Raw genomic sequence first — 18,062 nt, forward strand, 5'->3', positions numbered from 1 at the left:
TGTTTGTTCTTTCACCTCCCAGTAATGTCATTAATAAAATTCTTTTGCCTTTCAGCTGAAGGGACTCTCAAAAGGGCTGCATAAGTTATCAGTGTGGTAGGCAGGGATTGTTTCCTCCTTCTGCTAAAGTATGTGTAATTCTGTGGGAAGGAGTAGCAAAGCATGGCAGAAAAAGCAGCACCATGGAGCAGACTAGGACTGTGGTACAAGCCATGCCTGACTGAAAACATAGCAGTACTGTTAATAGGTTTGTCTACCTATGGATGCTAAAATCCTGCTGGGTTCTGGTTTTGTTTGTTTGTTTGTTTTTTGCAAGCTGTTTAATTGCTTTAACAGTGCTCTGTTCCATATTAAAATAATCATTCTTAAGACCATTGGTAATTGCCCTTATCTGTTTTTGTTCAGTAATTATTTATAACAGCCATTAGAAGAGGGGGCTTGATATAGTTAGACTTGGTATACACCATTGGAAGGACTACAAAAGCGTTTTATTTCTTTTATGCTAGTACCTCTTCACCACAGCTCTGACAGCAAAAGAAAAGAAGGATATTGCTTTATGACTTCCAGTTATTAAATGACCACAGCTTTGCAAATTTCTGGTTGCGGTTGTGTTCATGCTCTTAATACATTTGAACGGAGAAGTGAAATTGGCTTAAAGGAGCTTTGAACTTGTATTTCTTAGCATGTCAAAGACTAGGAATCATCATGGAACCCAGCAGACGTGTGGTAGAATAAATTCCATGAATTCAGTTGCTTTGCATTATACAGCCGTGGAAGTGCACTTGTCCTAGCACACTTTTCATGTTGGCCTAACTGTTATAGCAAGGAGGGATTTGTTTATAGTTATACTGGTACAAATCTTAGCATGGATACACTCAAATAGTAATAAAGCTTCTTCATTTGTCTTGTAGATGATAGTAATAATGAAATTCCCATCTTCATGTCCAACTAACCATGGTATAAGGACAGAATTTGCTTTATCAGACTTTGTAGAGAAAGCAGTTCAGTATGTGTATAACCACTTTAAATGGGCGCAGAAGTACTGTGGGTGCCAAAGTAATACTTTCTAAAGTAGAAGTTTAAGTGGCCACTACAACAGAAATACCCTGTTTGACCAGAGAGACCCTGAAGCTCTTTGTAGGGGAGATCAGTGTCATTCTGCCCTAGTCCTTAGGCGGGAGGTTGAGACAGGGTCAAGTGGGGCTGCTACCAAACATAGTTGTCAAGCTACAAGGCTGGAGGGAAAATCTGGTCTCTCAAGGCCCAAGCTGGTCCTCACATTTTCTCACCATAGATCTTTGTGAAATCTCTGTTTTGAACATTTTTTGTGGTCTATGAAAATGGAGAGTGGTTACTCTTCAACACTGCTCAATGTTTACTCACACTTTATCAACATCAACACAACTTGTGCAGCTTTTCTATCTCTGGAAGCTTCACTTTTTTGTTTTCCATTTTGTTGCTCTGCAAGGTGCTTTGTGGGGCAGTTAGTTTTAATGAGGTCTGTAGTTATCTTTAGACAGATGAATCCCACTTTAATGAATGGTATTACATTAACCACATCCGTACACAACATGGTGTTTCCTTTAGGGAGCGCTCACCAACAAGTTCTGAAGGGCAAATACAACTTCATCCCTAGTTTCATCCTCTCACCAGTTCTGACAGTTGCTGTCCCAGCAGTAAATTCTTTATTTATACTCTGTAGCTCAAAGTGTCCAGAAGCACACTTTTGAGAGGTTTAAAAAGAGTTGCAAATATTTACCTCTGTAGATAGGACTGCAATCTCAGCTTCAACAGCAGAGCTTCTGAAATCTCTGTTCTCCTTCTTGAAAGGCTTTAGTCTCTCTGTAAGTTACTTTATTAATAATGTATATTTCAATTTTTCTATTACTGACTTAAAAAGAAATAAAATTTTAAACACCACATTAAAGTGTGACGTATGAAATGAAAGCTGCTCACTCACAGGAAATTCATTAAGACTCGCAGTTCATTTTCTACTTCTACCTGCTACCTCCATCCCCGCCCCCTACCCCGATCATATTTAATACTCATCAAACTTTGATTAGATTTCATTGCCAAGAGCAACAGGTAGCATTGCCACCAGTGACAGCAGCTGTCTGCTAAGCTTACCAGTTTCACCCTAATTTATGGAAGAGTAACATCATATGCTAGTACAGATGGTATGTACTTTTTTCCCTGTCCTGCCCATATAATGCAGTTCATACCCAAAGGGCATCATGTGCAGTGAGAGTGAGTATTTTGCCTACATCCTAAATTGAGTCCTGAGTATTTCTGCTGAGTTTGAGAGGTCTGGAGAAAAATCACTATTTTCCTTAGTATCATGTTTGTTTTCATTTTAATGACATATCTTTGGGTTTCTTTTGGTAATTCAGTGTGATACTGTAGAATCCCTGAACTTCATTCTTTTACTTCCTTCCACGAAATATATTATAAAAAGAGCTTTCCAGCTCTCCTAATCCTTTCAAAGACTGAGGAGGAGTCTTCAATCCTATGTCTTAATAGGAGCTGATATTTAATTACATGACTGCGCTAATCTGATTAGCACAGGTGAAGAAGAGTAGACCAACTGGTGGAGGCTGCAAAGCACATTGCAGTAAAAAGCTGTACCAGGTGCTCTGGGCAGCCGTGGCACACCTTCAGTGGGGTCAGTGCTGATGTGCAAAAGGGTTCCTCTGTGCCGCCTGCCGGCACTCTCATTAATACATACGCGTCGTCTTCCTCCAGGAATGTTTCTAGGGAAGCTACTTCTCCCAAACATTCAATCTTGCCTTCAAATAAAGAGATGTTCAGTGCTGTGCCCTGCAGCTGGCAGGGTTTTGTGTATTTATAACAAATGTATTGATGGTTCACCTGGTGAAGCACAGTGAAGGTAGCAGTAGGGCTTCATGTTCTTTGACCCCATGACCACCTCATAGCAATTCAGCGAGTCACAGAATAGTTAGTGTTGGAATGGGTCTCTGGGGGTCAACCAGTCCAACCACGCTGTTCAGAGTAGGATCTACTACAGCAGGTGGCTGAAGACGGTGTACAAAGTTGGATACTCAACAGCCTGTCTGGGCAGCCTGCTTTAGATTTTAGTTGCCCTCATATTAAAATAATAATAATAATAAAATAAATAAAATAGGTTATTTCTTAGGTTTAAACATAATTTCTTGTTTCTTGTATTTCAGTTTGTGCCCAGTATTGCCCCAGTCACCCCTATCAGGTATTTATACACTTCAATAAGATTCTCCTCTGAGCCTGCTCCTCTTCAGATTGATCAGTCCCAGCTCTCTCAGCCTCTCCTCATAGAAGAAATGCTCTGGTCCCTTACTCATGTTTTGTGGCTTTTCACTGGAAAAAAACACCTTATGTCCATGTCTCTCTTAGACTAGGGAGCGCAGAACCGGACCCAGTGTCCCAGATGTGATTTCATTGGTGCTGAGAGAGGGGAAGGATCACCCCGACCTTCTGGCAGTGCTCTTTGTAATGCAGCCCAGGAAGCCATTGACGTTCTTTGCCGCAAGGGCACATTGGTGGGTCATGTCTGACTTGTTGCCCAGCAGGACCTTTTGTGCTAAATGTTTTGCCAGGCACTTGGTCAGCAACCTGAACGGATGCATTGGGTTCTTTGTCCTCAGGTGGCAGGACTTTGCCTCTTTTTTTTGCATTTCCCTTTGTTTCATAGAATCATAGAATGCTTAGGATTGGAAGGGACCTCTAGAGATAATCTAGTCCAACCCCCCTGCATACGCAGGGACACCTAGAGCACGTGGCACAGGACTGCATCCAAGCGAGTTTTGAAGATCTCCAGAGAAGGAGACTCCACAACCTCTCTGGGCAGCCTGTTCCAGTGCTCTGTCACCCTCACTGTCAAGAAATTTTTCCTTAAGTTCCTATGGAATTTTTGATGTTTCAGTTTCCGGCCATTTCCTCTAGTCCTATCAGTGGCCACCACTGAAAAGAGACCATCACTGTCCTCTGCACTCCCTCCCTTGAGGTACTTATAGACACTGATTAGATCCCCTCTCAGCCTTCTCTTCTCCAGGCTGAACAGGCCCAGCTCCCTCAGCCTCTCCTCATAGGGCAGATGTTCCAGGCCCCTGATCATCCTTGTGGCCCTGCGCTGGACTCTCTCCAGAAGCTCCACATCCCTCTTGTACTGTGGAGCCCAGAACTGGACACAATACTCCAGATGTGGCCTCACCGGGCGGAGTAGAGGGGCAGGATCACCTCCCTCGACCTGCTGGAGACGCTCTTCTTAATGCAGTCCAGGATTCCATTGGCCTTCTTGGCCACGAGGGCACACTGCTGCCTCATGGTCAACTTATCATCCACCATGACACCCAGGTCTTTCTCCGCAGAGCTGCTCTCCAGAAGGTCAGTCCCCAGCCTGTACTGGTGTCTGGGGTTATTCCTCCCCAGGTGCAGGACCTTGCACTTGGCCTTGTTGAATTGCATGAGGTTTTTCACAGCCCACTTGTCCAGTCTGTCCAGGTCCCTCTGGATGGCAGCACAGCCCTCTGGGGTATCGGCTACTCCTCCCAGTTTCGTGTCATCAGCAAACTTGCTGAGGGAGCACTCTGTGCCTTCATCCAGGTCATTGATGAATAAATTGAACAGGACTGGACCAAGGACTGACCCCTGGGGGACCCCGCTAGCTACAGGCCTCCAACTAGACTCTGCGCCGCTGATCACCACTCTCTGGGCCCTGCCATCCAGCCAGTTCCTAATCCACCTCACTTTCCACTCATCTATCCCACACTTCCGGAGCTTGCCCAGGGGGATGCCGTGAGGGACGGTGTCAAAAGCCTTGGTGAAGTTGAGAAAGACGACATCCACCGCTCTCCCCTCGTCTATCCAGCCGGTCATTTCATCATAGAAGGCTATCAGGTTAGTCAGGCAAGATTTCCCCTTGGTGAATCCATGCTGACTACTCTTGAGCACCTTCTTGTCCTCCATGTGCCTGGAGACAATGGCCAGTATGAGCCGTTCCATCACTTTTCCGGGGACGGAGGTGAGGCTGACTGGCCTGTAGTTGTCTGGGTCCTCCTTCTTGCCTTTTTTGAAGACTGGCGTGACATTGGCCTTCTTCCAGTCTTCCGGCACCTCCCCCGTTCTCCAGGATCTTTCAAAGATGATGGAGAGCGGCTTAGCTATGGCATCTGCCAGCTCCCGCAGCACTCTGGGGTGCATCCCATCAGGGCCCATGGATTTGTGGGTATCGAGTTTCCTTAGGTGCTCTCTGACCCAATCTTCCTCTACCCAGGGCAAGTCTTCCTCTCCACCAGCTTCTTCTCTTGTCTCTAGGGCCTGGGGTTCTAAAGGGCTGCCCTTGGTAAACACCGAAGCAAAGAAGGCATTCAGCAACTCTGCTTTTTCTGTGTTATTTGTAACCAGGGTGCCCATCCCGTCCGCCAGCGGACCCACGTTTTCCCTGATCTTCCTTTTGCTGTTAATGTATTTGAAGAATTTTTTTTTGTTATTTTTAACGTCCCTTGCCAGCTTGCCTTCCAGACGTGCCTTAGCTTTCCTTGTCGCATCTCTGCATTCCCTGACTACGTTCCTGTATTTCTCCCAGGGGGCCTGTCCTTTTTTCCACCTTTTGTATACTGCTGCCTTCTGCTTGAGCATTGCCACAAGCTCCCGGCTCATCCACGCAGGTCGCCTGCCCCCTCTGCCTGCCTTCCTACACACAGGGATGCACTGCTGCTGGGCGTGGAGGAAGTGGTGCTTAACCTCATGATATTCCTTTCCACCCATTTCTCTAGACTGTTGAGGTCTTTCTAAATTGTAGTGAAACCATCTGGTGTATGAGCTACGCCTCTCAGTTGTGCATCATCTGCAAACTTACTGAAGGTGCACTCTACCCCATCATTCAGGTCATTAGTTGAATAACACTGACCCTATTATTCATCCCTGGATTACACCACTAGTGCTCGGACTCTGGCTGGTCTATATGTTACCAATGACAACCTTTTCAGCCTGGCAGTTCACCCAGCTTTCAATCCATCTTACTGTCCATTTCTCTAGCCTGTCCTTCATCATTTTGTCTAAAAGGATGTCATGGGAGACAGTGTGCTGAAGTCAACATAAACAACATCCGCTGCTCTTCCCTCATCCACTGAGCCATCTCATTGTAAAAGACTGTCAAATTGGCCAAGCATGATTTCCCCTTTTTAAATCCACGACAACTACTCCCAATCATCTTCCTGTGCTTGCTATGTTTTGAAATGTTTTCCAGGAAGATGTGTTCTATCATCTGCTTCACTGGGATCAGGATGAGGCTGTCTGACCTGTAGTTCCCCATATCTTCTTTCCATGACCATGCTTAATAACACCTCTCGGGGAGATGACATCTAGTTTGGAGCTTGGTTGCAGATTATGAGGAAAAAGATCACTGTAACATCTTTATTTTCTCCCCAGGGGCCACTTGATGCCTTTTGAACTCTTGTTTGCAAGTTTTGGGGGTCAAGGCCTCCATGAAGTCCTCTCCCCATATCCCCAAAGGAATTGCAGGCAGATTTTTCCTAACAGAAACAAAGAACCTTTCAATGTGAGCTGGAGAAGTTTATAGCATAGAGCAGCACAGATCAGCTGTTTTCTTTGTACAAAATTCTCTTGGTAGTTCTACAAATCACACAGTACAGCCGAAAGCAAAGTTCAAGCTTTAAAATATGGAATATAGCAGATTCCTTGCTACTATAAATTTTCTTTAAATAGGACAAGTTGTTTTAAAATTGCAATAATACAATGTTCTCTGTTGCTTGTAGGTATGGTCAAATCTCAAGCTATAACACAGTTTTCATTGAGCTATGAGGGGACTGAGGAGCATCTCATGGAAAGGTTGCTTCCCTATTGAATTCAGATTACTTCCCACCCATAGATTTAATTTGGAAGTTGAGAAAATTTATAAATTCAAAGAAAAACACAACTGACCCTACAAAACTTTGCATGATTTCCTGTGAGACTGTGTGGTTCCAGAGAGCTTATTCTGATTTCTTTCCCAAGTCCTGATATGGCTTCATGCTCATAAAATTCAGCCTGGTTTTGTTGAAAGTTTTCTGAACATCATTCAACCTGGAAACTAACTCAATCTTCAGCTAGATAGCATAGTACCTAGATAGACAGTATGTGGGTGGGGAGATGGATATATGACAATGGCACAGTTTCTCATATCTGTTTGAATTATATTTTAGAAAACAAGAATGTTAATGATAGCTTAAAAATAGCTTCAAAATCAATTTTGTTCAACATAGCTTGAGTTGAGTGTTTGCAGTCCAAAGCTTAAGGGACTTTTTGTCTTTGATAGCGCTGCCTAGAAACAAAAAGTGAATATTCAAACTGCATCTTCAGAGGAAACTGCTTCCTAATACTCCCACATATCCACTCACTCTTCTTCTTCAGTAACTGAAATAACTGACACTCCCACAACAGAAATTACACATTCTTGGTCAATTTATTTCTAATTGATGATGAAATTTCACTGTCAAAGATGCTGGAGAAAAAAAAAAAAAAAAACTGAAGCTTTTTACCAGGCAAATAAAAAGCATAAAACAAAGAGACTGAAGGCTACAAGAATTCTGTCAACCTGTAGGCTTGGTGTTTCCAATTAATGCCATAATTTCCCCATCATAGTCAGTGATCATTGAAATGGCTCCTTCTTGATCTAGTCTTGATTGAGTAGATCAATCCTAGTGAAGGGTTGCATATTTTTTCCTGCCTCCCCCTGTTCATGACAATAAGGATGGCAATAGTGCAGTGCGCACTACAAGCTCCAACGTGAGATGATCCTGTTTTTTCCCTTCCTGTCCTCTGGTGGGTTTAAATTGGTATGCCCATGCCCTAGGTTGCTGGATAACATTGGGTAGCGTTGCTTTGGGTTGCTACAGGCAGTGACTGTGAAGTGAGAGCTGTGCAACCCCTAGGTAGCTGCTGTGTGATATCCGTAGTGGTCACTGTGAGCAATAGTTGACATATTTGGGTAGTTCTCAGCAAGTGAAAAGGGCCATCGTTATTCATACTCAACCACTGAGTTAAATATAAGCTCACTGTGTAAATACAAACTATGTAAATAGAAGCTTACTCAATAAGTGCACCTGGCATATGCCAGGTTATTTGCTTTCATTAGTGGGTCGTAAATCATTGGTAGTGTTAAAAATCAGCTTATGTGTTTTATACAATGAAATACAATGTGTTTTATATAATGAAATAATTTGTATATAATGTGTATAATGTGTATATAATGTATATAATGTGTATAATGCAATGAAATAATTTTCAAAATTATTTTCATCATGATTAGGGCAGCTTTTCACTCTGAAATCAATTTTTTTGAATGGTATCACAATAAAATATACATAATGAGTCAAATTCATGAAGTTAATTAAATTGTACCAAGATAAAACTTGACGCAATAGACAGAAAAAAAACAGCTTCAGGAAGAAGGCATTATTCTTGTTGCAACAGCTGACTGGGAAGTATAAAGACAAGAGCTCTGTAGTGTTTTTAATGATTGAATTTTGAATTGCAGAACAGAGCGTGGCTTTGTTTGACCACTATAAAATATGCAAGTAGGCTTTTTGAGGCATATTATTGAATTCTTTCCACATTTAATATGTAAAGTATATTAAAACTTCTACATCCTGAGTGACAGAAAACTGTAGCTTCCCAATTAAGGGGAATTACTGAAGGAAGAAAAGTTGTTTTTCAGAGATTTTTTTTAAAACTACAGAAACATAGAGTTCTAACATTAAAATTTTGCTTCCAAGTTTTCCTTCATTGAAATATCCTGCAAAGTTTTGGCTTTCAGAATTATTAAGGAACAATGCTGGAAGAGCAGAGGAAATGTTTTTTCTTTCTTATAAAAGATCTGGCACTATTTTTTTGGTTGTTGTTGGGTTTTTTTTGCGCCTGTTTTAACAAGTTGTTTTGTCATGGTAGGGGAAAAGGTAGAAATTCATAAATAATTCAGTTGCATGTGTTTACACAAAACCTTCAGGGAAATGAATCAGAATTTAGGACGTACCCAAACATTTCCCTCACTGCCTTCACCTACGCATTTCAGGGCGAAATAAGTGTGCCAATCAAGCGCTGCAGGTGCTTGGTACAAAAGACACAAATCTGCCGGTTTCTATTGGAAGCGCTCCCAAACGAGGGTGAGCCTTCAACCCGTCTTCCCTCACCACCTAAGGAAATGAAAAGTGATGTGGAGCTGATGTATTCCCTCGTTTTGTGTCAGCTGCCTTCATCCCCAGGGAATAACAGCGTGAGCAAGCGAGGTCTGAGCTCCCTGCAGGGCTGAGCAAACTGGAAGGCGTTAGGGGGACCTGGCTTGGGAACAGGTGACTTTCCCTTGGAAGCAAAAGAAGGGGAACACAAGAGGGAACTGCAATTGTAGCTCAACTCTGGAACAACCTGGCACTGTATTTAAGAAGAGAATGTAAATTCTCCTATCTCATCATTTTCTTCATTTACTCTCGGGACCCTGGGACACTTTCATTTAAACTACTGCAAAACTAAGTGTAGTAGTTTCAAATGAAGATGCCAGGTGATATATAGCCCATGACACAAAATGGTTCTGCGAGTGGATGCACAGCTTAGATTAAGCAAGGGCTTTTCACATCTGAAAGGCTTTGCAGATTCAAATATGAATGGAAAAAATATTTATATGTATGTATTTATATATATATAATTTGAAAGCCATGCTCTGTGTGGATGCTCCCATTCTGTAATGAGTAGATGCACTTTGATGATGATTAATCCTTCTCAAAACAATGAAATCCTTCACAAAAAACAATGAAATTGTTAAAAATCCCAATTGCTTAAATCCCAACACAGATGGGGATGTGCAGCTTTACTGCGCTGCGTTCTGGATGCGGGTCCGCGCTCGTTCTTCCCGCTTCCGAAGCTGGCAGCATCATGCACCCAGCCCCAAAAGAGCTAATGACCAACAGCATCCCTGGGAAGTTGCTTAGCAACGTGATGGGGATGGGCATCGCGCAGCCACGGGCTGCCCGTGGTCCAGCACCGGCGGCACGCGGTGCCGGGGAGAGCTGCTGTCGCCACTTCGTCTAAATCATGTAGTTTAATTAAGCTCACCTAAAATAATTGTTTTCTGATTTTTCTTCCAGTTACTTAATATTTTTTCCACATGCATAGACTGTCTGTACGCTAAAAAAGCAATTATGCAGTTAATATCCATTCATCTTAGATGCTTAAATGTGTAAGTCCTGCCTGAGATAAACAGATTTGTGTTTTTTTATGAATTTAAGTCTTAGTTGTAATTAATGAGCGTAAGTATTCACACGATGCAAATTCTAAAAGCAGGATAAAATCTATCCAGTAACTGCAATAACTTCTGGCTTACAGAATTGAGCCTGACATTTTTTCCCTAAATTACCAGTTATTTTTTAGCCTGGCTTCCTGAGGGAAAACAAGTCTTATCTGGGCACTGGCAGCCTCTGGGTGAATCAGTGAGTACTGAAGCCATTAGAAGCACGGGGCTGTGTGCTCTGCCGCCCCAATTAGACTGCAGATCAAAGCCGTTGGCTGCATCATCCCCTGGTGCTAAGCAGGGAGCACAGTGGTCGTCCTTTGCTTAGAGGGTTAAAGTCCTGAGTTCCCCTAGAGACAAAATCCTGATCAGTAATTGATTTGTTATATCCAGTCTCAAAACAAGTCATTCCATAAGTGCTGGAGGTAAGGAAAACTGCATGTTTATGGGTCAGTGTCTGGCAGGGACAATGAAGTCTGGTTGAGGACAGTGCCATTGAGGAGGTGTGTTTCCTCTGTGGCTTCTTTCACGTCAAAAGAAGTAAATTCACACTGCAGCTTCTCCCCTTCGCAAAGCTACTTGTATTGTCTTGCTCCTTTTGCCTGCCGGCACCTACAAAATTTGTAGGAAATTAATTAGCAGTCAGCTTTGGCTGAAGCGAGATCATGCACAAGGAGCTGGTGATGAGATGGTGACAAGCACACAAAGACTGTGAGTAAATAAATGCATTTTTCTTAGAGAACCAGTCTAAAATTCGAGTGGCCAGAGAGAGGCCTTTCTCAAATAGCTCCCTGTTTATTAAATGTACACTGATTCCAGCTGGGAAAGGCAACAGGAATGCCTACAATTGCATCCAAGTTCAAATTCTTTTGGTTTGTTGCTTTTATTTTTTTTTCTTATAAATATTTTGTGAAAATATTCCTAATCCTCATGCTCTGTGAACAGACAAATGCAGTTATGATGCCATGTTAATTCAGCAAGTCAGCAATATCAAACCCTTTAAACGCCTTTAAAATTCTTCAACTTTTTTGGAATTTTTGGATTCTTAAAAAATTTCAGGGGCAGTGCAGCCATCTGCAGAGTAAACATATATTTACTGGCAGCGTATTTCCTTCTCTTCATTGACTTTTGTAGAATTTTTAAATAGTTTTTGGTACCATAGCCATTTGCAGGCACAGATAAAAATGGCCACTCTAAACTCACACTTGTGTTGATTTGATTATATTGTGTTTATATTCACCCACATCTTAAAACTCAGCTAAAGTCTGAACAAAATTCTGTCATATTTTGGTAGAACCTTTTGCGTATGTTTTCATTTTCAAGTAAATTTGACTTCCCAGGGTCTGATTAGAGTTAGTACGTGTGCTCTTGTAGGAGGTGCAACTGCAACATCTCTGGAAATCAGATCAAAAGAGAGATAGATAAGAGGAAAGTATTTCCAGGATCAACCAGATTTTAAAGGTGATTATAGCAGAGTATAAAATTGACTGGCATAGTGTGCAATGGCAAGGTATTAGACTGTAATTTTCATCTTAATTAATGGAAGTGACTTCACTGGCCTCCACTGACTTCAGTGGAACTAGAATTTCAGTCTTTCTGAGTATGTGCTTGTATAGTTACCAAGCATTAGAATATTCTCAGAAATTCAGCATCCTCCTGTCTTGCTGATACTATTATTCTTCCTCTATCCAAGAGTTTTCTGGAGCTTTATCCAGCATTTCTACCCAGTGAACTATCCTGGATTTCACTCCTTAACTTTATAGGAAACTCTGTGCATCTTGTCACACCATTCACGTACTAATTACACACTTTCTTCCCCCTCAGCATAGACAGGAGGCATGTTGTTCTTTGCATGCCTCAGTGTCGAGGTTGGCATAGCCCTGAGGCCATCCGAGGCACAGAAAGGGGCATCACTGGTGCTCTGCCTTGGCTGGCGGTCCAAGGCTTCTCTCTGCTTGCCGTCTGTCAGGGCACCCGCCTCGCCGGTGCATGCGGGGACTGCTATTGAGATAAGGAGTCTTTTCCAGAAATGTGCTGGAAGGGGGCTCCTGAGAACACCTTGTTATAATTCCACTTTTACGAGTGAGAAATTTCTTTGCTTCAGAGATCTATCCCTTCCAAGATACTATTTAGTCATGACTGTGAAAGAAGACTGATCTCTGGGGCTCATAAAAATGTCTTGCCTCCTGACATACATTACAGTGTGTAAAAAGGCAGGAGATGTGGCACATAAAAATTCTCAGGGAGGTGAATCTGATAGGGTATTTCCCAGAGCATTCACATTCCTCATTCCCTCGATAAAGTCTCCGTTCAGTCATTTCTAAATTGATCCCTGAAGTACACCACCAAAGCATGATTTTTGCCATTGCTGATTTGTGGCATTTTCTTCATTGATTAAGGCAGGGTGGTGACAAAGAATTTGCTGTTATTAAAGGGAATAAAGGGGGAAATCACTACCATGACAGTTCTGCTCTCACCAAATATGTTAGTCCCTTGTGTACTGATTACCTGCTGATGGCATACTGATCATGAAGCTAAATATAGGGAAGATACAGGATGAACTCCTGGTCCCACTGAAACTGATGCTAAAACATCCACTGACTTCAGAAACATAAAACATGGAGATTTCATTTGAATCTCTGCTCAGGGATTTTGTATCATCGAGTCTAGCAGTATTGGCACTGAGAAATGAGCGCTTGAAGTGAAGTTCCCAAGTGCACATTTAGGACCTGAAATAAATGGCCTAATTTTCGAAAGCATGGAGCACTTACCAACTCCTGCTGATGAGACCATTCCAATGCAGCTCATTCTCGCATATGCAGGCAAGGGATTATTTAGCCCAAGTGAGCATTATTCACTTTTTTTTTTCCTTTTGTGTCCATCAAACACATTAAAAGAATCTTTGAGTAAAAAAAGTAACAAAAAAAACTCAACTTACCAAAAATGAAAGTTGTAGGACTCACCTTTTCTTTCCTGTTTCCTTATCCATAGATTCAGCTATGAAGTAAAATGGCAATGACCGACTCAGCAGCAGAATTACAAGCAGGTGAGAGTCAAGGTTCTGTTCCCCACTGCATGGCCTAGATCTTCCACTGGGAGCCCAGTTGAAAACCTGACTCTGGAGCATGACTTGAACATACAGATGAGTAAAGGTATTCAGTATCGTATCAACTCTTCTCTCTTTGCTTCCTAAGGAAAAATTCTGATAATGAAAATCTGTGTGTTTTAGGTGTCCTTCAGATGCTAAGATGATCTGTGCTGCTGTGAGTTTTTCACAGGTGTAGACAAAAAGTTGTTGGAGAGATGGGGAGATGTCCTACTTATGTATGATATAAGTTAAATCAAGAAAAGAGAGGTTCAATGGAAGACACTAAATCCTTTTAAACGAAGGGTTTGTTTATAATGCAATGATCATAGATCAATAAAAAAAACTTTCAAATAAACCTCTAGTTTATACAAACAGACAAGCTCAGGTCTGTTCCATCACATTGAACTCAGATTGATTTGAATGTGCTGTTCTTGGAAAAGTGAGTGTAATCTACAATGTATGTATGTGTGCACGTGTATGTACATTTGTTTAATAGTGCCTAAACCTACTATTTAAAGTGCTGCAAAAGTGACTTAACCAAAGTCTGGTTTTAAGTCTCCTTAAGTGAACCAGTGCAGTCTCCTATAGACACATTCAAATCAATTTATAGCTGCCATATAAAATTCCACTCTTTGAATTAAGCTAAATCAACATAAGCCAGTTGTAAATCAATTTAACTATGTCCACATGTGGATTTGCTTCATGTTTAATGAAACTGATTTAAAGAAACAATCCTAGTGAAGCTACTGCCACTTTCTTTTGCAGGCAAAGCCTATATTGTGTTGATTTGTTTGGAACCGGAGCTCTCCTGGCAAATGTATTGAATAGACAGTATAACTCTTTGGCTGTGCTGTTGAATATCAACCTAAATTCTTGGTCTTGTTATGGATTTGGCTAATAAATTTTCTTGGATGATATGTTTCTGCCTAGTGAGATTCATCCCAAACACTTGTCTTCTTAAACGTGGGTTGGTGTGTTTGTTTGTTTGATTAGGTGGGTTTTTTTGTTGGTAATCTGATTAATTTAATTCAAAGAGTATTTCATCCTATGTGAAATACTGGTAGAAGTAATACGGGCTCCTCACAACAGGTGTTATATTCTTAATGCAATAGTCCATCTTTACAGTTGATTCAGTTGATTTATGGTCAGACGAACCAGGAAAATCTTAAATTTAGTCAGAACAAATGGTCATGAGTTGTCTAGCCAGGATGTTCCGTTAGGATTTCCATCGTATCTAGGCAACTTATGCTTCCATGAATTTATGGCTGCAGCTGACAGCAGTCTTTAGATTGGTCCTGATTAAATAACAACATTAGTTCTAGGATTTTAATGACCAATATTTGTGCTTTTAGAAGTTGTGTAAAGATTTATTAGTTTCTGTTGCATTTATTTGTCCTTTAGTGAACTGAATTTTGTTTTCCTATCTAGAACTCATGATGCAATTTTTAAATATGTGATTGATTTTGGAAAATACCTTTAAAAAGCTGTAAGAAAGATAAATCTTAGACCTGGATGCCTAATTCCTAATGGCTTCTTTGAAAGTCACAAATTTATATCTACAAGATACCTACTAAAAAAAAAAAGAACACTCTTGTCAGCACCGCTTATCTTGTCTATTTTTTTTTCTCAGCCATGCCATTTACTGTAATAAAAGCTATTACTAGTCACTACAGACTTTACCTGGCTGGTGTCTCTAAACCGTTGCAGTTGCAATAACCCTGCTGTTGCTGCTGCTGTCACACCAGCTGCAGAGCAACCATTTAAAAAATCAGTGGGAGCATGGGAACATTAAACTATATAGTGCGGTGACCCTTCACAGTCAGTTTATCTGAAGTGATTTATAAATTTAATAGTAGTCCATGTTGTATATGCTCATAGCTATTGCTTTAGTATGCTGCAGGACAGTGGTAGACTTCTTATTTCACAGTGCCAGATCTTACTGAATCTTGTCTGTAGAATACAGTGTGCTGTTTTCTGATTTTCCCAAAATAAGTTCATGAGGCTTGCTTGTAGCATACCTGGCATTTTTGTCTGTGATAGTTTTATCTTTTCTCTTTCCAGCTGTAGTTTTTGGTAACTACTCTGAGTGGAACTTCAGTAATATTACAGATCTGGGAAGGAGAAGATCTGTGGCAGGTGCAGGACATGACACAGGCCCTCCACTCATGCTGGAGATATACTGAGTGCTAGAGATGTCTCTCAGCTGGTGCCCTCTCAGGGCTGTTATTCCTGATCTAATGTGACCATAACAGTCTCAGTGTGACGCCAACATAAGCATCCCAACACTTTGAGATCCAAGGAGGATAACGTGGAAAACTTTCCTGGTTTTGCCGTGAGTACTCTCTGAAAACCTGCTTTGATAACCTCAGTAAAAACATACTGAAGGAATATGACCAGCAGAATAACAAAGATGTGCAGTTACTGACTCGGTGTTTCATTACCAGAAATGGAATTTCTCCATAAAGTTTGGTGTCTTGCACTACTTGAGATAAGATAGCAGCTGATAGCAGAAGCAGTAGATAGTTAACCTCTACCTAGACCTGTCTCCAGAAGACACTTTGCCAGTGGACAGCGCAAGACTTTGCTGGACATTCAGGCTCACGTAGACTCTGGTGATAAACCCTCCTGTTCAGCTATCTCCGTGTTTGACTTGCTCTTGCCTCATCATTACCTATCTGCATCTGGTCCAGTCCCAACTTTCCCCATCCCTCATTCCTGGTCCCAAGTCAGCATTTTAGATGTATCAGCCTGGTCTGTCAGCTCAAAATGTCCTCCTATCCTGCCTCCCTCTACCATCTCTCCAGGTTTTTAGTGCCAGATTTTCCTCCTCCCTCCTGGCAGGCCACAGGTTTTCAACTGGGTTCCCAGTGGAAGATCTAGGCCATGCAGTGGGGAACAGAACCTTGACTCTCTTTGTTCCAGGCCACTGTCCTGCTCCTCCCTCCACCTCTTCCTTGAGTCTTATTCCTTTTGCAGTCAAGCTTGTAATATCATTTAACTTGCAAACTGCACATCCAGGAAATAATGGTGTATGGTCTAGAAAATCATTTTGTTTTCAGATAATTATCTTTTCAGTTCGGATGGTGGGCCCTGAGGAATTCAGATGGTTGAGAGCTTTTGCTAATAAGATAGCTGAGGAACTGCCATTCTAAAAGACATTTCTATGGTTGGTTTTCTTACTACATATATGACTTTAAATATGTAGGAAGTTTTTTTTTTAATCTCAGTTTTATAATCCTTTGGGTTGGCAAAATCTCCAATAAATTCTTTGACTGTGCACTTTGGCCTGACTTCATCTCTCATCCAATCCATCAGCTCTGTTTCTTTTCCATAAACTAATCTGTTTTTACATTGAGGGCTCTGTCTGTTATCTTCGCTGTTGTGCAGGCCATCACACTCTCTCAATCTTCCCCTTCTTCCCTCTTACAGCTTCCAGACTCCTCTGTGTTTCCAGAAACTGCTGTCCCCTGTGACTTCGTTTTCAAGCTCTCAGCTTCCCTTCTTGGTTTTTACTTACTCCAGAGCTGTTGTCTTTAGACTCAGGCCTCCAACTGGCACTAACCCCACTGCTTCCAGGCACACATATATTCTCCCTGCCTTCTCTTTCCCTTTTTAAACTTTTCTTGCTCTTGCTGCTGCCAGATATGACTCTGTCCTTGCATAGGACCACTGTTCTGTTGCATGTTTATGCTGCTCTTCACTGCTCATCACAGTGCCTAACGAGAGACCATTGGTTCTAAAATGACAGGCAAGATCCATCTCTCTGCCTCTGGAGAACATGTGTTCTAGCCTACTTGGGGGGGACCTTTTTAACTTTTACTTTTTTGCTGCAGAACATAACACAGTGCCATATATTTTTGTATGAGTTCCCAAATCCCGCGGACTTTTCAGGAACTCGGCAAGAACTACACAATTATGGAATTTTACAACTTGTCAAAGCTGCAGACAATACAAGACCAGACAATACAGCATAGACATAACACAATTGAGTGACTGCTAGAGTCATAAAATAAGAGGAGACGTGCATAACAGGGTGAATCGAGGGCAGCCATCTCACTGGCTCTTACACAGTAGTAGCTGGCTGCATGCTCCAAGCGGGTCTGAATTTGTCTCTTTGCTCTCAAGGGTGACAAGCTCGCCTGTCTTTGGTTGCTCCTTCAAAATGGCCAAATATCTTTGTGCTATTCTGGGCTCAAGCTTATTTCTCTCTTTTTCTGTGATCTTGTTCACTCAGTGCAGGCATGATCTTTGCAGCCATTAAAAAACAAAGGCATTATGGTCTGATTTAATACATTTCAGCAAATAAATATAGTGAAATATAGAGAAGCTTGGCTCCTGAAGGCCATTTTAATTCGTGGATGTCTCTTCTTTCAGCTGCCTGACTGCTGGACAGTCCCAGACAGCGTTTGCTTGTGTCCTATTTTTCTTTATTACAGCACTAGCAGGCATTAGAGAAAAGACCCTTTGTCCAGCTCAAACTAGTGACTGATAAAGTTGATATTTATCTTTTTGGATGAACAGCCTGCAAGCCATAAAAAAAATCTCTCATAATTGCGAGGTACAATCTGCACTGGGATCCCTTTTAAGGGCTGTGGCCCAATTTCGTAATGAACTTGGGGCTAGCAGAGTCCTTCAGTAACAAAGTGCCAGGGAAGGAGACAGGGCAGGGCATTCTGGGAGCTCTGACAGTCCAGGAGCTTC

The 18,062-nt window shown here is 41.8% G+C and overlaps 1 protein-coding gene across 3 annotated transcripts in view; it reads left to right on the forward strand.

Annotated features, from left to right (window-relative positions):
* SHISAL1 (shisa like 1) overlaps positions 1–18,062 on the forward strand; it is a 207,352-nt gene that overhangs the window by 93,144 nt on the left and 96,146 nt on the right. For 2 of the 3 annotated variants that reach the window (XM_088525618.1, XM_088525616.1), the window contains exon 2: positions 13,265–13,425. The gene's annotated coding sequence lies outside the window, so the exon portion shown is untranslated. Of the gene's footprint in view, positions 1–3,488; positions 3,534–13,264; positions 13,426–18,062 lie in introns of those variants that run through there. The other variant, XM_088525617.1, reaches the window with a different exon arrangement.

The sequence above is a fragment of the Tinamus guttatus genome, unplaced genomic scaffold (genome assembly GCF_059628265.1).
Source record: "Tinamus guttatus ecotype Peru unplaced genomic scaffold, ASM5962826v1 Tinamus_guttatus_pri_ptg000229l, whole genome shotgun sequence".
Lineage (NCBI taxonomy): Eukaryota > Metazoa > Chordata > Aves > Tinamiformes > Tinamidae > Tinamus > Tinamus guttatus.